Below are 18449 nucleotides of genomic sequence, written 5' to 3'. Positions count from 1 at the left end.
TAAATTACCACAGGATAAACAACGAATAGGAAATTTGGATTTCGAAAGAAAAAAGAGAGGGGTGCAACACGAGGACTTCCCAGGGGGTCACCCATCCTAGTACTACTCTCGTCCAAACATGCTTAACTTCGGAGTTCTGATGGGATCCGGTCCATTAGTGCTGGTATGATCGCACCCGCCTTGTTCCTTTCGCTTTATTCTTTTAAACTACCCCGTCCTGCGAAGCAGTGTGGCTTTTCTAGACCGGAATTCATTTTAAGCGTCAATTGAAGCATTTTCCTCTTATCCTTTTATTTATTTACTTTATTTTTTTTTTTGTTATTGATTTGCACCCTGTTTTTTTCCATCATCCCGCAACTCTAAATTATCATAAAATCAATCCTTCACGCTTGCGGTGATACATTTGCGCCGACAAATTTGAGCGACGATCCGGGCTTTGATCGAGCCGTACCGTTCCTGATTTGTCTCGCGCCTTCAGATCCTCCTTCACGCTTCGACAAGAAGCAAAATATTAAGCAATCGTTCCGACGGAGCTAAATTACTACAGGATAAAGAACGAATAGGAAATTTGGATTTCGAAACAAAAAAGAGAGGGGTGCAACACGAGGACTTCCCAGGGGGTCACCAATCCTAGTACTACTCTCGCCCAACCACGCTTAATTTCGGAGTTCTGATGGGATCCGGTGCATTAGTGCTGGTATGATCGCTCCCGCCATATTCCTTTCGCTTTATTCTTTTAAACTACCCCGTCCTGCGAAGCAGTGTGGCTTTTTTAGACCGAAATTCATTTTAAGCGTCAATTCAAGCATTTTTCTCTTATCCTTTTATTTATTTGCTTTCATATTTTTTTTTGTTATTGATTTGCACCCTGTTTTTTTCCCTCATCGCGCAAGTCTAAATTGTCATGAAATCAATCCATCACGCTTGCGGTGATATATTTGCGCTGACAACTTTGGGCGACGATCCGGGGTTTGATCGAACCGTACCGTTCCTGATTTGTCTCGCGCCTTCAGGCTCGCCTTCATGCTTCGACAAGAAGCAAAATATAAATCAATCTTTCCGACGGAGCTAAATTACTACAGGATAAAGAACGAATAGGAAATTTGGATTTCGAAACAAAAAAATAGGGGTGCAACACGAGAACTTCCCAGGTGGTCACCCATTCTAGTACTACTCACGCCCAAGCACGCTTAACTTCAGAGTTCTGATGGGATCCGGTGCATTAGGGCTGGAATGATCGCACCCGCCATGTTCCTTTCGCTTTATTCTTTTAAACTACCCCGTCCTGCGAAGCAGTGTGGCTTTTCTAGACCGGAATTCATTTTAAGCGTTAATTGAAGCATTTTCCTCTTATCCTTTTATTTATTTACTTTATATTTTATTTTGTTATTGATTTGCACCCTGTTTTTTTCCATCATCCCGCAACTCTAAATTATCATGAAATCAATCCTTCACGCTTGCGGTGATACATTTGCGCCGACAAATTTGAGCGACGATCCGGTCTTTGATCGAGCCGTACCGTTCCTGATTTGTCTCGCGCCTTCAGATCCGCCTACATCCTTCGACAAGAAGCAAAATATAAAGCAATCGTTTCAACGGAGCTAAATTACCACAGGATAAACAACGAATAGGAAATTTGGATTTCGAAAGAAAAAAGAGAGGGGTGCAACACGAGGACTTCCCAGGGGGTCACCCATCCTAGTACTACTCTCGTCCAAACATGCTTAACTTCGGAGTTCTGATGGGATCCGGTCCATTAGTGCTGGTATGATCGCACCCGCCTTGTTCCTTTCGCTTTATTCTTTTAAACTACCCCGTCCTGCGAAGCAGTGTGGCTTTTCTAGACCGGAATTCATTTTAAGCGTCAATTGAAGCATTTTCCTCTTATCCTTTTATTTATTTACTTTATTTTTTTTTTGTTATTGATTTGCACCCTGTTTTTTTCCATCATCCCGCAACTCTAAATTATCATAAAATCAATCCTTCACGCTTGCGGTGATACATTTGCGCCGACAAATTTGGGCGACGATCCGGGCTTTGATCGAGCCGTACCGTTCCTGATTTGTCTCGCGCCTTCAGATGCTCCTTCACGCTTCGACAAGAAGCAAAATATTAAGCAATCGTTCCGACGGAGCTAAATTACTACAGGATAAAGAACGAATAGGAAATTTGGATTTCGAAACAAAAAAGAGAGGGGTTCAACACGAGGACTTCCCAGGGGGTCACCAATCCTAGTACTACTCTCGCCCAAGCACGCTTAACTTCGGAGTTCTGATGGGATCCGGTGCATTAGTGCTGGTATGATCGCACCCGCCATGTTCCTTTCGCTTTATTCTTTTAAACTACCCCGTCCTGCGAAGCAGTGTGGCTTTTCTAGACCGGAATTCATTTTAAGCGTTAATTGAAGCATTTTCCTCTTATCCTTTTATTTATTTACTTTATATTTTATTTTGTTATTGATTTGCACCCTGTTTTTTTCCATCATCCCGCAACTCTAAATTATCATGAAATCAATCCTTCACGCTTGCGGTGATACATTTGCGCCGACAAATTTGAGCGACGATCCGGTCTTTGATCGAGCCGTACCGTTCCTGATTTGTCTCGCGCCTTCAGATCCTCCTTCACGCTTCGACAAGAAGCAAAATATAAAGCAATCGTTCCGACGGAGCTAAATTACCACAGGATAAAGAACGAATAGGAAATTTGGATTCCGAAACAAAAAAGAGAGGGGTGCAACACGAGGACTTCCCAGGGGGTCACCCATCCTAGTACTACTCTCGCCCAAGCATGCTTAACTTCGGAGTTCTGATGGGATCCGGTGCATTAGTGCTGGTATGATCGCACCCGCCATGTTCCTTTCGCTTTATTCTTTTAAACTACCCCGTCCTGCGAAGCAGTGTGGCTTTTCTAGACCGGAATTCATTTTAAGCGTTAATTGAAGCATTTTCCTCTTATCCTTTTATTTATTTACTTTATATTTTATTTTGTTATTGATTTGCACCCTGTTTTTTTCCATCATCCCGCAACTCTAAATTATCATGAAATCAATCCTTCACGCTTGCGGTGATACATTTGCGCCGACAAATTTGAGCGACGATCCGGGCTTTGATCGAGCCGTACCGTTCCTGATTTGTCTCGCGCCTTCAGATCCGCCTTCATGCTTCGACAAGAAGCAAAATATGAAGCAATCATTCCGACGGAGCTAAATTACTACAGGATAAAGAACGAATACGAAATTTGGATTTCGAAACAAAAAAAAGAGGGGTGCAACACGAGAACTTCCCAGGGGGTCACCCATTCTAGTACTACTCACGCCCAAGCACGCTTAACTTCAGAGTTCTGATGGGATCCGGTGCATTAGGGCTGGAATGATCGCACCCGCCATGTTCCTTTCGCTTTATTCTTTTAAACTACCCCGTCCTGCGAAGCAGTGTGGCTTTTCTAGACCGGAATTCATTTTAAGCGTCAATTGAAGCATTTTCCTCTTATCCTTTTATTTATTTACTTTATTTTTTTTTTGTTATTGATTTGCACCCTGTTTTTTTCCATCATCCCGCAACTCTAAATTATCATAAAATCAATCCTTCACGCTTGCGGTGATACATTTGCGCCGACAAATTTGGGCGACGATCCGGGCTTTGATCGAGCCGTACCGTTCCTGATTTGTCTCGCGCCTTCAGATGCTCCTTCACGCTTCGACAAGAAGCAAAATATTAAGCAATCGTTCCGACGGAGCTAAATTACTACAGGATAAAGAACGAATAGGAAATTTGGATTTCGAAACAAAAAAGAGAGGGGTTCAACACGAGGACTTCCCAGGGGGTCACCAATCCTAGTACTACTCTCGCCCAAGCACGCTTAACTTCGGAGTTCTGATGGGATCCGGTGCATTAGTGCTGGTATGATCGCACCCGCCATGTTCCTTTCGCTTTATTCTTTTATACTACCCCGTCCTGCGAAGCAGTGTGGCTTTTCTAGACCGGAATTCATTTTAAGCGTTAATTGAAGCATTTTCCTCTTATCCTTTTATTTATTTACTTTATATTTTATTTTGTTATTGATTTGCACCCTGTTTTTTTCCATCATCCCGCAACTCTAAATTATCATGAAATCAATCCTTCACGCTTGCGGTGATACATTTGCGCCGACAAATTTGAGCGACGATCCGGTCTTTGATCGAGCCGTACCGTTCCTGATTTGTCTCGCGCCTTCAGATCCTCCTTCACGCTTCGACAAGAAGCAAAATATAAAGCAATCGTTCCGACGGAGCTAAATTACCACAGGATAAAGAACGAATAGGAAATTTGGATTCCGAAACAAAAAAGAGAGGGGTGCAACACGAGGACTTCCCAGGGGGTCACCCATCCTAGTACTACTCTCGCCCAAGCATGCTTAACTTCGGAGTTCTGATGGGATCCGGTGCATTAGTGCTGGTATGATCGCACCCGCCATGTTCCTTTCGCTTTATTCTTTTAAACCATCCCGTCCTGCGAAGCAGTGTGGTTTTTCTAAACCGGCATTCCTTTTAAGCGTCAATTCAAGTATTTTCCTCTTACCCTTTTTTTTATTTGCTTTCGTATTTTTTTTTGCTATTGATTTGCACCCTGTTTTTTTCCCTCATCGCGCAACTCTAAATTGCCATGAAATCAATCCATCACGCTTGCGCTGATACATTTGCGCCGACAAATTTGAGCGACGATCCGGGCTTTGATCGAGCCGTACCGTTCCTGATTTGTCTCGCGCCTTCAGATCCGCCTTCATGCTTCGACAAGAAGCAAAATATGAAGCAATCATTCCGACGGAGCTAAATTACTACAGGATAAAGAACGAATACGAAATTTGGATTTCGAAACAAAAAAAAGAGGGGTGCAACACGAGAACTTCCCAGGGGGTCACCCATTCTAGTACTACTCTCGCCCAAGCACGCTTAACTTCGGAGTTCTGATGGGATCCGGTGTATTAGTGCTGGTATGATCGCACCCGCCATGTTCCTTTCGCTTTATTCTTTTAAACTATCCCGTCCTGCGAAGCAGTGTGGCTTTTCTAGACCGGAATTCATTTTAAGCGTTAATTGAAGCATTTTCCTCTTATCCTTTTATTTATTTACTTTATATTTTATTTTGTTATTGATTTGCACCCTGTTTTTTTCCATCATCCCGCAACTCTAAATTATCATGAAATCAATCCTTCACGCTTGCGGTGATACATTTGCGCCGACAAATTTGAGCGACGATCCGGTCTTTGATCGAGTCGTACCGTTCCTGATTTGTCTCGCGCCTTCAGATCCGCCTACATCCTTCGACAAGAAGCAAAATATAAAGCAATCGTTTCAACGGAGCTAAATTACCACAGGATAAACAACGAATAGGAAATTTGTATTTCGAAAGAAAAAAGAGAGGGGTGCAACACGAGGACTTCCCAGGGGGTCACCAATCCTAGTACTACTCTCGCCCAACCACGCTTAACTTCGGAGTTCTGATGGGATCCGGTGCATTAGTGCTGGTATGATCGCACCCGCCATATTCCTTTCGCTTTATTCTTTTAAACTACCTCGTCCTGCGAAGCAGTGTGGCTTTTCTAGACCGAAATTCATTTTAAGCGTCAATTCAAGCATTTTCCTCTTATCCTTTTATTTATTTGCTTTTATATTTTTTTTTTATTGATTTGCACCCTGTTTTTTTCCCTCATCGCGCAAGTCTAAATTGTCATGAAATCAATCCTTCACGCTTGCGGTGATATATTTGTGCCGACAACTTTGGGCGACGATCCGGGGTTTGATCGAACCGTACCGTTCCTGATTTGTCTCGCGCCTTCGGACTCGCCTTCATGTTTCGACAAGAAGCAAAATATAAAGCAATCTTTCCGACGGAGCTAAATTACTACAGGATAAAGAACGAATAGGAAATTTGGATTTCGAAACAAAAAAATAGGGGTGCAACACGAGAACTTCCCAGGGGGTCACCCATTCTAGTACTACTCTCGCCCAAGCACGCTTAACTTCAGAGTTCTGATGGGATCCGGTGCATTAGGGCTGGAATGATCGCACCCGCCATGTTCCTTTCGCTTTATTCTTTTAAACTACCCCGTCCTGCGAAGCAGTGTGGCTTTTCTAGACCGGAATTCATTTTAAGCGTCAATTGAAGCATTTTCCTCTTATCCTTTTATTTATTTACTTTATATTTTATTTTGTTATTGATTTGCACCCTGTTTTTTTCCATCATCCCGCAACTCTAAATTATCATGAAATCAATCCTTCACGCTTGCGGTGATACATTTGCGCCGACAAATTTGAGCGACGATCCGGTCTTTGATCGAGCCGTACCGTTCCTGATTTGTCTCGCGCCTTCAGATCCTCCTTCACGCTTCGACAAGAAGCAAAATATAAAGCAATCGTTCCGACGGAGCTAAATTACCACAGGATAAAGAACGAATAGGAAATTTGGATTCCGAAACAAAAAAGAGAGGGGTGCAACACGAGGACTTCCCAGGGGGTCACCCATCCTAGTACTACTCTCGCCCAAGCATGCTTAACTTCGGAGTTCTGATGGGATCCGGTGCATTAGTGCTGGTATGATCGCACCCGCCATGTTCCTTTCGCTTTATTCTTTTAAACCATCCCGTCCTGCGAAGCAGTGTGGTTTTTCTAAACCGGCATTCCTTTTAAGCGTCAATTCAAGTATTTTCCTCTTACCCTTTTTTTTATTTGCTTTCATATTTTTTTTTGCTATTGATTTGCACCCTGTTTTTTTCCCTCATCGCGCAACTCTAAATTGCCATGAAATCAATCCATCACGCTTGCGCTGATACATTTGCGCCGACAAATTTGAGCGACGATCCGGGCTTTGATCGAGCCGTACCGTTCCTGATTTGTCTCGCGCCTTCAGATCCGCCTTCATGCTTCGACAAGAAGCAAAATATGAAGCAATCATTCCGACGGAGCTAAATTACTACAGGATAAAGAACGAATACGAAATTTGGATTTCGAAACAAAAAAAAGAGGGGTGCAACACGAGAACTTCCCAGGGGGTCACCCATTCTAGTACTACTCTCGCCCAAGCACGCTTAACTTCGGAGTTCTGATGGGATCCGGTGTATTAGTGCTGGTATGATCGCACCCGCCATGTTCCTTTCGCTTTATTCTTTTAAACTACCCCGTCCTGCGAAGCAGTGTGGCTTTTCTAGACCGGAATTCATTTTAAGCGTTAATTGAAGCATTTTCCTCTTATCCTTTTATTTATTTACTTTATATTTTATTTTGTTATTGATTTGCACCCTGTTTTTTTCCATCATCCCGCAACTCTAAATTATCATGAAATCAATCCTTCACGCTTGCGGTGATACATTTGCGCCGACAAATTTGAGCGACGATCCGGTCTTTGATCGAGTCGTACCGTTCCTGATTTGTCTCGCGCCTTCAGATCCGCCTACATCCTTCGACAAGAAGCAAAATATAAAGCAATCGTTTCAACGGAGCTAAATTACCACAGGATAAACAACGAATAGGAAATTTGTATTTCGAAAGAAAAAAGAGAGGGGTGCAACACGAGGACTTCCCAGGGGGTCACCAATCCTAGTACTACTCTCGCCCAACCACGCTTAACTTCGGAGTTCTGATGGGATCCGGTGCATTAGTGCTGGTATGATCGCACCCGCCATATTCCTTTCGCTTTATTCTTTTAAACTACCTCGTCCTGCGAAGCAGTGTGGCTTTTCTAGACCGAAATTCATTTTAAGCGTCAATTCAAGCATTTTCCTCTTATCCTTTTATTTATTTGCTTTTATATTTTTTTTTTATTGATTTGCACCCTGTTTTTTTCCCTCATCGCGCAAGTCTAAATTGTCATGAAATCAATCCTTCACGCTTGCGGTGATATATTTGTGCCGACAACTTTGGGCGACGATCCGGGGTTTGATCGAACCGTACCGTTCCTGATTTGTCTCGCGCCTTCGGACTCGCCTTCATGTTTCGACAAGAAGCAAAATATAAAGCAATCTTTCCGACGGAGCTAAATTACTACAGGATAAAGAACGAATAGGAAATTTGGATTTCGAAACAAAAAAATAGGGGTGCAACACGAGAACTTCCCAGGGGGTCACCCATTCTAGTACTACTCTCGCCCAAGCACGCTTAACTTCAGAGTTCTGATGGGATCCGGTGCATTAGGGCTGGAATGATCGCACCCGCCATGTTCCTTTCGCTTTATTCTTTTAAACTACCCCGTCCTGCGAAACAGTGTGGCTTTTCTAGACCGGAATTCATTTTAAGCGTTAATTGAAGCATTTTCCTCTTATCCTTTTATTTATTTACTTTATATTTTATTTTGCTATTGATTTGCACCCTGTTTTTTTCCCTCATCGCGCAACTCTAAATTATCATGAAATCAATCCTTCACGCTTGCGGTGATACATTTGCGCCGACAAATTTGACCGACGATCCGGGCTTTGATCGAGCCGTACCGTTCCTGATTTGTCTCGCGCCTTCAGATCCGCCTACATCCTTCGACAAGAAGCAAAATATGAAGCAATCGTTTCGACGGAGCTAAATTACTACAGGATAAACAACGAATACGAAATTTGGATTTCGAAAGAAAAAAGAGAGGGGTGCAACACGAGGACTTCCCAGGGGGTCACCCATCCTAGTACTACTCTCGCCCAAGCACGCTTAACTTCGGAGTTCTGATGGGATCCGGTGCATTAGTGCTGGTATGATCGCACCCGCCATGTTCCTTTCGCTTTATTCTTTTAAACTACCCCGTCCTGCGAAGCAGTGTGGCTTTTCTAGACCGGAATTCATTTTAAGCGTCAATTGAAGCATTTTTCTCTTATCCTTTTATTTATTTACTTTATTTTTTTTTTGTTATTGATTTGCACCCTGTTTTTTTCCATCATCCCGCAACTCTAAATTATCATAAAATCAATCCTTCACGCTTGCGGTGATACATTTGCGCCGACAAATTTGAGCGACGATCCGGGCTTTGATCGAGCCGTACCGTTCCTGATTTGTCTCGCGCCTTCAGATCCTCCTTCACGCTTCGACAAGAAGCAAAATATTAAGCAATCGTTCCGACGGAGCTAAATTACTACAGGATAAAGAACGAATAGGAAATTTGGATTTCGAAACAAAAAAGAGAGGGGTGCAACACGAGGACTTCCCAGGGGGTCACCCATCCTAGTACTACTCTCGCCCAAGCATGCTTAACTTCGGAGTTCTGATGGGATCCGGTGCATTAGTGCTGGTATGATCGCACCCGCCATGTTCCTTTCGCTTTATTCTTTTAAACCATCCCGTCCTGCGAAGCAGTGTGGTTTTTCTAAACCGGCATTCCTTTTAAGCGTCAATTCAAGTATTTTCCTCTTACCCTTTTTTTTATTTGCTTTCATATTTTTTTTTGCTATTGCTTTGCACCCTGTTTTTTTCCCTCATCGCGCAACTCTAAATTGCCATGAAATCAATCCATCACGCTTGCGCTGATATATTTGCGCCGACAAATTTGAGCGACGATCCGGGCTTTGATCGAGCCGTACCGTTCCTGATTTGTCTCGCGCCTTCAGATCCGCCTTCATGCTTCGACAAGAAGCAAAATATGAAGCAATCATTCCGACGGAGCTAAATTACTACAGGATAAAGAACGAATACGAAATTTGGATTTCGAAACAAAAAAAAGAGGGGTGCAACACGAGAACTTCCCAGGGGGTCACCCATTCTAGTACTACTCTCGCCCAAGCACGCTTAACTTCGGAGTTCTGATGGGATCCGGTGTATTAGTGCTGGTATGATCGCACCCGCCATGTTCCTTTCGCTTTATTGTTTTAAACTACCCCGTCCTGCGAAGCAGTGTGGCTTTTCTAGACCGGAATTCATTTTAAGCGTCAATTGAAGCATTTTCCTCTTATCCTTTTATTTATTTACTTTATTTTTTTTTTGTTATTGATTTGCACCCTGTTTTTTTCCATCATCCCGCAACTCTAAATTATCATAAAATCAATCCTTCACGCTTGCGGTGATACATTTGCGCCGACAAATTTGAGCGACGATCCGGGCTTTGATCGAGCCGTACCGTTCCTGATTTGTCTCGCGCCTTCAGATGCTCCTTCACGCTTCGACAAGAAGCAAAATATTAAGCAATCGTTCCGACGGAGCTAAATTACTACAGGATAAAGAACGAATAGGAAATTTGGATTTCGAAACAAAAAAGAGAGGGGTTCAACACGAGGACTTCCCAGGGGGTCACCAATCCTAGTACTACTCTCGCCCAACCACGCTTAATTTCGGAGTTCTGATGGGATCCGGTGCATTAGTGCTGGTATGATCGCTCCCGCCATATTCCTTTCGCTTTATTCTTTTAAACTACCCCGTCCTGCGAAGCAGTGTGGCTTTTTTAGACCGAAATTCATTTTAAGCGTCAATTCAAGCATTTTTCTCTTATCCTTTTATTTATTTGCTTTCATATTTTTTTTTGTTATTGATTTGCACCCTGTTTTTTTCCCTCATCGCGCAAGTCTAAATTGTCATGAAATCAATCCATCACGCTTGCGGTGATATATTTGCGCCGACAACTTTGGGCGACGATCCGGGGTTTGATCGAACCGTACCGTTCCTGATTTGTCTCGCGCCTTCAGGCTCGCCTTCATGCTTCGACAAGAAGCAAAATATAAATCAATCTTTCCGACGGAGCTAAATTACTACAGGATAAAGAACGAATAGGAAATTTGGATTTCGAAACAAAAAAATAGGGGTGCAACACGAGAACTTCCCAGGTGGTCACCCATTCTAGTACTACTCACGCCCAAGCACGCTTAACTTCAGAGTTCTGATGGGATCCGGTGCATTAGGGCTGGAATGATCGCACCCGCCATGTTCCTTTCGCTTTATTCTTTTAAACTACCCCGTCCTGCGAAGCAGTGTGGCTTTTCTAGACCGGAATTCATTTTAAGCGTTAATTGAAGCATTTTCCTCTTATCCTTTTATTTATTTACTTTATATTTTATTTTGCTATTGATTTGCACCCTGTTTTTTTCCCTCATCGCGCAACTCTAAATTATCATGAAATCAATCCTTCACGCTTGCGGTGATACATTTGCGCCGACAAATTTGACCGACGATCCGGGCTTTGATCGAGCCGTACCGTTCCTGATTTGTCTCGCGCCTTCAGATCCGCCTACATCCTTCGACAAGAAGCAAAATATGAAGCAATCGTTTCGACGGAGCTAAATTACTACAGGATAAACAACGAATACGAAATTTGGATTTCGAAAGAAAAAAGAGAGAGGTGCAACACGAGGACTTCCCAGGGGGTCACCCATCCTAGTACTACTCTCGCCCAAGCACGCTTAACTTCGGAGTTCTGATGGGATCCGGTGCATTAGTGCTGGTATGATCGCACCCGCCATGTTCCTTTCGCTTTATTCTTTTAAACTACCCCGTCCTGCGAAGCAGTGTGGCTTTTCTAGACCGGAATTCATTTTAAGCGTCAATTGAAGCATTTTTCTCTTATCCTTTTATTTATTTACTTTATTTTTTTTTTGTTATTGATTTGCACCCTGTTTTTTTCCATCATCCCGCAACTCTAAATTATCATAAAATCAATCCTTCACGCTTGCGGTGATACATTTGCGCCGACAAATTTGAGCGACGATCCGGGCTTTGATCGAGCCGTACCGTTCCTGATTTGTCTCGCGCCTTCAGATCCTCCTTCACGCTTCGACAAGAAGCAAAATATTAAGCAATCGTTCCGACGGAGCTAAATTACTACAGGATAAAGAACGAATAGGAAATTTGGATTTCGAAACAAAAAAGAGAGGGGTGCAACACGAGGACTTCCCAGGGGGTCACCCATCCTAGTACTACTCTCGCCCAAGCATGCTTAACTTCGGAGTTCTGATGGGATCCGGTGCATTAGTGCTGGTATGATCGCACCCGCCATGTTCCTTTCGCTTTATTCTTTTAAACCATCCCGTCCTGCGAAGCAGTGTGGTTTTTCTAAACCGGCATTCCTTTTAAGCGTCAATTCAAGTATTTTCCTCTTACCCTTTTTTTTATTTGCTTTCATATTTTTTTTTGCTATTGCTTTGCACCCTGTTTTTTTCCCTCATCGCGCAACTCTAAATTGCCATGAAATCAATCCATCACGCTTGCGCTGATATATTTGCGCCGACAAATTTGAGCGACGATCCGGGCTTTGATCGAGCCGTACCGTTCCTGATTTGTCTCGCGCCTTCAGATCCGCCTTCATGCTTCGACAAGAAGCAAAATATGAAGCAATCATTCCGACGGAGCTAAATTACTACAGGATAAAGAACGAATACGAAATTTGGATTTCGAAACAAAAAAAAGAGGGGTGCAACACGAGAACTTCCCAGGGGGTCACCCATTCTAGTACTACTCTCGCCCAAGCACGCTTAACTTCGGAGTTCTGATGGGATCCGGTGTATTAGTGCTGGTATGATCGCACCCGCCATGTTCCTTTCGCTTTATTGTTTTAAACTACCCCGTCCTGCGAAGCAGTGTGGCTTTTCTAGACCGGAATTCATTTTAAGCGTCAATTGAAGCATTTTCCTCTTATCCTTTTATTTATTTACTTTATTTTTTTTTTGTTATTGATTTGCACCCTGTTTTTTTCCATCATCCCGCAACTCTAAATTATCATAAAATCAATCCTTCACGCTTGCGGTGATACATTTGCGCCGACAAATTTGAGCGACGATCCGGGCTTTGATCGAGCCGTACCGTTCCTGATTTGTCTCGCGCCTTCAGATGCTCCTTCACGCTTCGACAAGAAGCAAAATATTAAGCAATCGTTCCGACGGAGCTAAATTACTACAGGATAAAGAACGAATAGGAAATTTGGATTTCGAAACAAAAAAGAGAGGGGTTCAACACGAGGACTTCCCAGGGGGTCACCAATCCTAGTACTACTCTCGCCCAACCACGCTTAATTTCGGAGTTCTGATGGGATCCGGTGCATTAGTGCTGGTATGATCGCTCCCGCCATATTCCTTTCGCTTTATTCTTTTAAACTACCCCGTCCTGCGAAGCAGTGTGGCTTTTTTAGACCGAAATTCATTTTAAGCGTCAATTCAAGCATTTTTCTCTTATCCTTTTATTTATTTGCTTTCATATTTTTTTTTGTTATTGATTTGCACCCTGTTTTTTTCCCTCATCGCGCAAGTCTAAATTGTCATGAAATCAATCCATCACGCTTGCGGTGATATATTTGCGCCGACAACTTTGGGCGACGATCCGGGGTTTGATCGAACCGTACCATTCCTGATTTGTCTCGCGCCTTCAGGCTCGCCTTCATGCTTCGACAAGAAGCAAAATATAAATCAATCTTTCCGACGGAGCTAAATTACTACAGGATAAAGAACGAATAGGAAATTTGGATTTCGAAACAAAAAAATAGGGGTGCAACACGAGAACTTCCCAGGTGGTCACCCATTCTAGTACTACTCACGCCCAAGCACGCTTAACTTCAGAGTTCTGATGGGATCCGGTGCATTAGGGCTGGAATGATCGCACCCGCCATGTTCCTTTCGCTTTATTCTTTTAAACTACCCCGTCCTGCGAAGCAGTGTGGCTTTTCTAGACCGGAATTCATTTTAAGCGTTAATTGAAGCATTTTCCTCTTATCCTTTTATTTATTTACTTTATATTTTATTTTGTTATTGATTTGCACCCTGTTTTTTTCCATCATCCCGCAACTCTAAATTATCATGAAATCAATCCTTCACGCTTGCGGTGATACATTTGCGCCGACAAATTTGACCGACGATCCGGTCTTTGATCGAGCCGTACCGTTCCTGATTTGTCTCGCGCCTTCAGATCCGCCTACATCCTTCGACAAGAAGCAAAATATAAAGCAATCGTTTCAACGGAGCTAAATTACCACAGGATAAACAACGAATAGGAAATTTGGATTTCGAAAGAAAAAAGAGAGGGGTGCAACACGAGGACTTCCCAGGGGGTCACCCATCCTAGTACTACTCTCGTCCAAACATGCTTAACTTCGGAGTTCTGATGGGATCCGGTCCATTAGTGCTGGTATGATCGCACCCGCCTTGTTCCTTTCGCTTTATTCTTTTAAACTACCCCGTCCTGCGAAGCAGTGTGGCTTTTCTAGACCGGAATTCATTTTAAGCGTCAATTGAAGCATTTTCCTCTTATCCTTTTATTTATTTACTTTAATTTTTTTTTTGTTATTGATTTGCACCCTGTTTTTTTCCATCATCCCGCAACTCTAAATTATCATAAAATCAATCCTTCACGCTTGCGGTGATACATTTGCGCCGACAAATTTGAGCGACGATCCGGGCTTTGATCGAGCCGTACCGTTCCTGATTTGTCTCGCGCCTTCAGATCCTCCTTCACGCTTCGACAAGAAGCAAAATATTAAGCAATCGTTCCGACGGAGCTAAATTACTACAGGATAAAGAACGAATAGGAAATTTGGATTTCGAAACAAAAAAGAGAGGGGTGCAACACGAGGACTTCCCAGGGGGTCACCCATCCTAGTACTACTCTCGCCCAAGCATGCTTAACTTCGGAGTTCTGATGGGATCCGGTGCATTAGTGCTGGTATGATCGCACCCGCCATGTTCCTTTCGCTTTATTCTTTTAAACCATCCCGTCCTGCGAAGCAGTGTGGTTTTTCTAAACCGGCATTCCTTTTAAGCGTCAATTCAAGTATTTTCCTCTTACCCTTTTTTTTATTTGCTTTCATATTTTTTTTTGCTATTGCTTTGCACCCTGTTTTTTTCCCTCATCGCGCAACTCTAAATTGCCATGAAATCAATCCATCACGCTTGCGCTGATATATTTGCGCCGACAAATTTGAGCGACGATCCGGGCTTTGATCGAGCCGTACCGTTCCTGATTTGTCTCGCGCCTTCAGATCCGCCTTCATGCTTCGACAAGAAGCAAAATATGAAGCAATCATTCCGACGGAGCTAAATTACTACAGGATAAAGAACGAATACGAAATTTGGATTTCGAAACAAAAAAAAGAGGGGTGCAACACGAGAACTTCCCAGGGGGTCACCCATTCTAGTACTACTCTCGCCCAAGCACGCTTAACTTCGGAGTTCTGATGGGATCCGGTGCATTAGTGCTGGTATGATCGCACCCGCCATGTTCCTTTCGCTTTATTGTTTTAAACTACCCCGTCCTGCGAAGCAGTGTGGCTTTTCTAGACCGGAATTCATTTTAAGCGTTAATTGAAGCATTTTCCTCTTATCCTTTTATTTATTTACTTTATATTTTATTTTGTTATTGATTTGCACCCTGTTTTTTTCCATCATCCCGCAACTCTAAATTATCATGAAATCAATCCTTCACGCTTGCGGTGATACATTTGCGCCGACAAATTTGACCGACGATCCGGTCTTTGATCGAGCCGTACCGTTCCTGATTTGTCTCGCGCCTTCAGATCCGCCTACATCCTTCGACAAGAAGCAAAATATAAAGCAATCGTTTCAACGGAGCTAAATTACCACAGGATAAACAACGAATAGGAAATTTGGATTTCGAAAGAAAAAAGAGAGGGGTGCAACACGAGGACTTCCCAGGGGGTCACCCATCCTAGTACTACTCTCGTCCAAACATGCTTAACTTCGGAGTTCTGATGGGATCCGGTCCATTAGTGCTGGTATGATCGCACCCGCCTTGTTCCTTTCGCTTTATTCTTTTAAACTACCCCGTCCTGCGAAGCAGTGTGGCTTTTCTAGACCGGAATTCATTTTAAGCGTCAATTGAAGCATTTTCCTCTTATCCTTTTATTTATTTACTTTAATTTTTTTTTTGTTATTGATTTGCACCCTGTTTTTTTCCATCATCCCGCAACTCTAAATTATCATAAAATCAATCCTTCACGCTTGCGGTGATACATTTGCGCCGACAAATTTGAGCGACGATCCGGGCTTTGATCGAGCCGTACCGTTCCTGATTTGTCTCGCGCCTTCAGATCCTCCTTCACGCTTCGACAAGAAGCAAAATATTAAGCAATCGTTCCGACGGAGCTAAATTACTACAGGATAAAGAACGAATAGGAAATTTGGATTTCGAAACAAAAAAGAGAGGGGTGCAACACGAGGACTTCCCAGGGGGTCACCCATCCTAGTACTACTCTCGCCCAAGCATGCTTAACTTCGGAGTTCTGATGGGATCCGGTGCATTAGTGCTGGTATGATCGCACCCGCCATGTTCCTTTCGCTTTATTCTTTTAAACCATCCCGTCCTGCGAAGCAGTGTGGTTTTTCTAAACCGGCATTCCTTTTAAGCGTCAATTCAAGTATTTTCCTCTTACCCTTTTTTTTATTTGCTTTCATATTTTTTTTTGCTATTGCTTTGCACCCTGTTTTTTTCCCTCATCGCGCAACTCTAAATTGCCATGAAATCAATCCATCACGCTTGCGCTGATATATTTGCGCCGACAAATTTGAGCGACGATCCGGGCTTTGATCGAGCCGTACCGTTCCTGATTTGTCTCGCGCCTTCAGATCCGCCTTCATGCTTCGACAAGAAGCAAAATATGAAGCAATCATTCCGACGGAGCTAAATTACTACAGGATAAAGAACGAATACGAAATTTGGATTTCGAAACAAAAAAAAGAGGGGTGCAACACGAGAACTTCCCAGGGGGTCACCCATTCTAGTACTACTCTCGCCCAAGCACGCTTAACTTCGGAGTTCTGATGGGATCCGGTGCATTAGTGCTGGTATGATCGCACCCGCCATGTTCCTTTCGCTTTATTGTTTTAAACTACCCCGTCCTGCGAAGCAGTGTGGCTTTTCTAGACCGGAATTCATTTTAAGCGTCAATTGAAGCATTTTCCTCTTATCCTTTTATTTATTTACTTTCTTTTTTTTTTGTTATTGATTTGCACCCTATTTTTTTCCATCATCCCGCAACTCTAAATTATCATAAAATTAATCCTTCACGCTTGCGGTGATACATTTGCGCCGACAAATTTGAGCGACGATCCGGGCTTTGATCGAGCCGTACCGTTCCTGATTTGTCTCGCGCCTTCAGATGCTCCTTCACGCTTCGACAAGAAGCAAAATATTAAGCAATCGTTCCGACGGAGCTAAATTACTACAGGATAAAGAACGAATAGGAAATTTGGATTTCGAAACAAAAAAGAGAGGGGTTCAACACGAGGACTTCCCAGGGGGTCACCAATCCTAGTACTACTCTCGCCCAACCACGCTTAATTTCGGAGTTCTGATGGGATCCGGTGCATTAGTGCTGGTATGATCGCTCCCGCCATATTCCTTTCGCTTTATTCTTTTAAACTACCCCGTCCTGCGAAGCAGTGTGGCTTTTTTAGACCGAAATTCATTTTAAGCGTCAATTCAAGCATTTTTCTCTTATCCTTTTATTTATTTGCTTTCATATTTTTTTTTGTTATTGATTTGCACCCTGTGTTTTTCCCTCATCGCGCAAGTCTAAATTGTCATGAAATCAATCCATCACGCTTGCGGTGATATATTTGCGCCGACAACTTTGGGCGACGATCCGGGGTTTGATCGAACCGTACCGTTCCTGATTTGTCTCGCGCCTTCAGGCTCGCCTTCATGCTTCGACAAGAAGCAAAATATAAATCAATCTTTCCGACGGAGCTAAATTACTACAGGATAAAGAACGAATAGGAAATTTGGATTTCGAAACAAAAAAATAGGGGTGCAACACGAGAACTTCCCAGGTGGTCACCCATTCTAGTACTACTCACGCCCAAGCACGCTTAACTTCAGAGTTCTGATGGGATCCGGTGCATTAGGGCTGGAATGATCGCACCCGCCATGTTCCTTTCGCTTTATTCTTTTAAACTACCCCGTCCTGCGAAGCAGTGTGGCTTTTCTAGACCGGAATTCATTTTAAGCGTTAATTGAAGCATTTTCCTCTTATCCTTTTATTTATTTACTTTATATTTTATTTTGTTATTGATTTGCACGCCGACAAATTTGAGCGACGATCCGGTCTTTGATCGAGCCGTACCGTTCCTGATTTGTCTCGCGCCTTCAGATCCGCCTACATCCTTCGACAAGAAGCAAAATATAAAGCAATCGTTTCAACGGAGCTAAATTACCACAGGATAAACAACGAATAGGAAATTTGGATTTCGAAAGAAAAAAGAGAGGGGTGCAACACGAGGACTTCCCAGGGGGTCACCCATCCTAGTACTACTCTCGTCCAAACATGCTTAACTTCGGAGTTCTGATGGGATCCGGTCCATTAGTGCTGGTATGATCGCACCCGCCATGTTCCTTTCGCTTTATTCTTTTAAACTACCCCGTCCTGCGAAGCAGTGTGGCTTTTCTAGACCGGAATTCATTTTAAGCGTCAATTGAAGCATTTTCCTCTTATCCTTTTATTTATTTACTTTATTTTTTTTTTGTTATTGATTTGCACCCTGTTTTTTTCCATCATCCCGCAACTCTAAATTATCATAAA

General features: G+C 43.1%; 35 non-coding genes across 35 annotated transcripts; all 35 read right to left on the bottom strand.

Moving 5' to 3' along the window:
• Nucleotides 1-58: 58 nt before the first annotated feature.
• LOC140032420 (5S ribosomal RNA) lies at nucleotides 59-177 on the bottom strand. Its single transcript, XR_011836346.1, has one exon. It is a non-coding gene; the product is annotated as a 5S ribosomal RNA (ribosomal RNA).
• Nucleotides 178-592: 415 nt separating this feature from the next.
• Nucleotides 593-711, bottom strand: LOC140023735 (5S ribosomal RNA). The gene has a single exon (XR_011827702.1). It is a non-coding gene; the product is annotated as a 5S ribosomal RNA (ribosomal RNA).
• A 415-nt stretch (nucleotides 712-1126) lies between these two features.
• On the bottom strand, nucleotides 1127-1245 carry LOC140032118 (5S ribosomal RNA). Its single transcript, XR_011836043.1, has one exon. It is a non-coding gene; the product is annotated as a 5S ribosomal RNA (ribosomal RNA).
• Nucleotides 1246-1660: 415 nt separating this feature from the next.
• Nucleotides 1661-1779, bottom strand: LOC140032419 (5S ribosomal RNA). Its single transcript, XR_011836345.1, has one exon. It is a non-coding gene; the product is annotated as a 5S ribosomal RNA (ribosomal RNA).
• A 414-nt stretch (nucleotides 1780-2193) lies between these two features.
• Nucleotides 2194-2312, bottom strand: LOC140032269 (5S ribosomal RNA). Its single transcript, XR_011836194.1, has one exon. It is a non-coding gene; the product is annotated as a 5S ribosomal RNA (ribosomal RNA).
• Nucleotides 2313-2727: 415 nt separating this feature from the next.
• On the bottom strand, nucleotides 2728-2846 carry LOC140030850 (5S ribosomal RNA). Its single transcript, XR_011834769.1, has one exon. It is a non-coding gene; the product is annotated as a 5S ribosomal RNA (ribosomal RNA).
• Nucleotides 2847-3261: 415 nt separating this feature from the next.
• Nucleotides 3262-3380, bottom strand: LOC140032140 (5S ribosomal RNA). The gene has a single exon (XR_011836065.1). It is a non-coding gene; the product is annotated as a 5S ribosomal RNA (ribosomal RNA).
• A 414-nt stretch (nucleotides 3381-3794) lies between these two features.
• Nucleotides 3795-3913, bottom strand: LOC140032268 (5S ribosomal RNA). Its single transcript, XR_011836193.1, has one exon. It is a non-coding gene; the product is annotated as a 5S ribosomal RNA (ribosomal RNA).
• A 415-nt stretch (nucleotides 3914-4328) lies between these two features.
• LOC140030849 (5S ribosomal RNA) lies at nucleotides 4329-4447 on the bottom strand. The gene has a single exon (XR_011834768.1). It is a non-coding gene; the product is annotated as a 5S ribosomal RNA (ribosomal RNA).
• A 416-nt stretch (nucleotides 4448-4863) lies between these two features.
• Nucleotides 4864-4982, bottom strand: LOC140029964 (5S ribosomal RNA). The gene has a single exon (XR_011833879.1). It is a non-coding gene; the product is annotated as a 5S ribosomal RNA (ribosomal RNA).
• A 415-nt stretch (nucleotides 4983-5397) lies between these two features.
• On the bottom strand, nucleotides 5398-5516 carry LOC140032263 (5S ribosomal RNA). Its single transcript, XR_011836188.1, has one exon. It is a non-coding gene; the product is annotated as a 5S ribosomal RNA (ribosomal RNA).
• A 413-nt stretch (nucleotides 5517-5929) lies between these two features.
• LOC140032102 (5S ribosomal RNA) lies at nucleotides 5930-6048 on the bottom strand. Its single transcript, XR_011836028.1, has one exon. It is a non-coding gene; the product is annotated as a 5S ribosomal RNA (ribosomal RNA).
• Nucleotides 6049-6463: 415 nt separating this feature from the next.
• LOC140030847 (5S ribosomal RNA) lies at nucleotides 6464-6582 on the bottom strand. The gene has a single exon (XR_011834766.1). It is a non-coding gene; the product is annotated as a 5S ribosomal RNA (ribosomal RNA).
• A 416-nt stretch (nucleotides 6583-6998) lies between these two features.
• LOC140029963 (5S ribosomal RNA) lies at nucleotides 6999-7117 on the bottom strand. Its single transcript, XR_011833878.1, has one exon. It is a non-coding gene; the product is annotated as a 5S ribosomal RNA (ribosomal RNA).
• A 415-nt stretch (nucleotides 7118-7532) lies between these two features.
• LOC140032262 (5S ribosomal RNA) lies at nucleotides 7533-7651 on the bottom strand. Its single transcript, XR_011836187.1, has one exon. It is a non-coding gene; the product is annotated as a 5S ribosomal RNA (ribosomal RNA).
• Nucleotides 7652-8064: 413 nt separating this feature from the next.
• LOC140032101 (5S ribosomal RNA) lies at nucleotides 8065-8183 on the bottom strand. Its single transcript, XR_011836027.1, has one exon. It is a non-coding gene; the product is annotated as a 5S ribosomal RNA (ribosomal RNA).
• A 415-nt stretch (nucleotides 8184-8598) lies between these two features.
• On the bottom strand, nucleotides 8599-8717 carry LOC140023181 (5S ribosomal RNA). Its single transcript, XR_011827153.1, has one exon. It is a non-coding gene; the product is annotated as a 5S ribosomal RNA (ribosomal RNA).
• Nucleotides 8718-9131: 414 nt separating this feature from the next.
• Nucleotides 9132-9250, bottom strand: LOC140030846 (5S ribosomal RNA). The gene has a single exon (XR_011834765.1). It is a non-coding gene; the product is annotated as a 5S ribosomal RNA (ribosomal RNA).
• A 416-nt stretch (nucleotides 9251-9666) lies between these two features.
• Nucleotides 9667-9785, bottom strand: LOC140029962 (5S ribosomal RNA). The gene has a single exon (XR_011833877.1). It is a non-coding gene; the product is annotated as a 5S ribosomal RNA (ribosomal RNA).
• A 414-nt stretch (nucleotides 9786-10199) lies between these two features.
• On the bottom strand, nucleotides 10200-10318 carry LOC140024915 (5S ribosomal RNA). Its single transcript, XR_011828891.1, has one exon. It is a non-coding gene; the product is annotated as a 5S ribosomal RNA (ribosomal RNA).
• A 415-nt stretch (nucleotides 10319-10733) lies between these two features.
• LOC140032117 (5S ribosomal RNA) lies at nucleotides 10734-10852 on the bottom strand. The gene has a single exon (XR_011836042.1). It is a non-coding gene; the product is annotated as a 5S ribosomal RNA (ribosomal RNA).
• A 415-nt stretch (nucleotides 10853-11267) lies between these two features.
• LOC140030621 (5S ribosomal RNA) lies at nucleotides 11268-11386 on the bottom strand. Its single transcript, XR_011834536.1, has one exon. It is a non-coding gene; the product is annotated as a 5S ribosomal RNA (ribosomal RNA).
• Nucleotides 11387-11800: 414 nt separating this feature from the next.
• Nucleotides 11801-11919, bottom strand: LOC140030845 (5S ribosomal RNA). The gene has a single exon (XR_011834764.1). It is a non-coding gene; the product is annotated as a 5S ribosomal RNA (ribosomal RNA).
• A 416-nt stretch (nucleotides 11920-12335) lies between these two features.
• On the bottom strand, nucleotides 12336-12454 carry LOC140029960 (5S ribosomal RNA). The gene has a single exon (XR_011833875.1). It is a non-coding gene; the product is annotated as a 5S ribosomal RNA (ribosomal RNA).
• Nucleotides 12455-12868: 414 nt separating this feature from the next.
• Nucleotides 12869-12987, bottom strand: LOC140024914 (5S ribosomal RNA). Its single transcript, XR_011828890.1, has one exon. It is a non-coding gene; the product is annotated as a 5S ribosomal RNA (ribosomal RNA).
• A 415-nt stretch (nucleotides 12988-13402) lies between these two features.
• On the bottom strand, nucleotides 13403-13521 carry LOC140032116 (5S ribosomal RNA). Its single transcript, XR_011836041.1, has one exon. It is a non-coding gene; the product is annotated as a 5S ribosomal RNA (ribosomal RNA).
• Nucleotides 13522-13936: 415 nt separating this feature from the next.
• Nucleotides 13937-14055, bottom strand: LOC140032418 (5S ribosomal RNA). Its single transcript, XR_011836344.1, has one exon. It is a non-coding gene; the product is annotated as a 5S ribosomal RNA (ribosomal RNA).
• Nucleotides 14056-14470: 415 nt separating this feature from the next.
• Nucleotides 14471-14589, bottom strand: LOC140030844 (5S ribosomal RNA). Its single transcript, XR_011834763.1, has one exon. It is a non-coding gene; the product is annotated as a 5S ribosomal RNA (ribosomal RNA).
• A 416-nt stretch (nucleotides 14590-15005) lies between these two features.
• LOC140029897 (5S ribosomal RNA) lies at nucleotides 15006-15124 on the bottom strand. Its single transcript, XR_011833812.1, has one exon. It is a non-coding gene; the product is annotated as a 5S ribosomal RNA (ribosomal RNA).
• A 415-nt stretch (nucleotides 15125-15539) lies between these two features.
• LOC140032416 (5S ribosomal RNA) lies at nucleotides 15540-15658 on the bottom strand. The gene has a single exon (XR_011836342.1). It is a non-coding gene; the product is annotated as a 5S ribosomal RNA (ribosomal RNA).
• A 415-nt stretch (nucleotides 15659-16073) lies between these two features.
• Nucleotides 16074-16192, bottom strand: LOC140030843 (5S ribosomal RNA). The gene has a single exon (XR_011834762.1). It is a non-coding gene; the product is annotated as a 5S ribosomal RNA (ribosomal RNA).
• Nucleotides 16193-16608: 416 nt separating this feature from the next.
• On the bottom strand, nucleotides 16609-16727 carry LOC140029896 (5S ribosomal RNA). Its single transcript, XR_011833811.1, has one exon. It is a non-coding gene; the product is annotated as a 5S ribosomal RNA (ribosomal RNA).
• Nucleotides 16728-17141: 414 nt separating this feature from the next.
• Nucleotides 17142-17260, bottom strand: LOC140024913 (5S ribosomal RNA). The gene has a single exon (XR_011828889.1). It is a non-coding gene; the product is annotated as a 5S ribosomal RNA (ribosomal RNA).
• Nucleotides 17261-17675: 415 nt separating this feature from the next.
• On the bottom strand, nucleotides 17676-17794 carry LOC140032115 (5S ribosomal RNA). Its single transcript, XR_011836040.1, has one exon. It is a non-coding gene; the product is annotated as a 5S ribosomal RNA (ribosomal RNA).
• Nucleotides 17795-18134: 340 nt separating this feature from the next.
• LOC140032415 (5S ribosomal RNA) lies at nucleotides 18135-18253 on the bottom strand. The gene has a single exon (XR_011836341.1). It is a non-coding gene; the product is annotated as a 5S ribosomal RNA (ribosomal RNA).
• Nucleotides 18254-18449: the final 196 nt, after the last annotated feature.

Source organism: Coffea arabica, chromosome 11e, assembly GCF_036785885.1.
Source record: "Coffea arabica cultivar ET-39 chromosome 11e, Coffea Arabica ET-39 HiFi, whole genome shotgun sequence".
NCBI lineage: Eukaryota > Viridiplantae > Streptophyta > Magnoliopsida > Gentianales > Rubiaceae > Coffea > Coffea arabica.
Note: the sequence above shows the minus strand (reverse complement) of the source record. Positions and strands in the feature narration are given on the sequence as shown.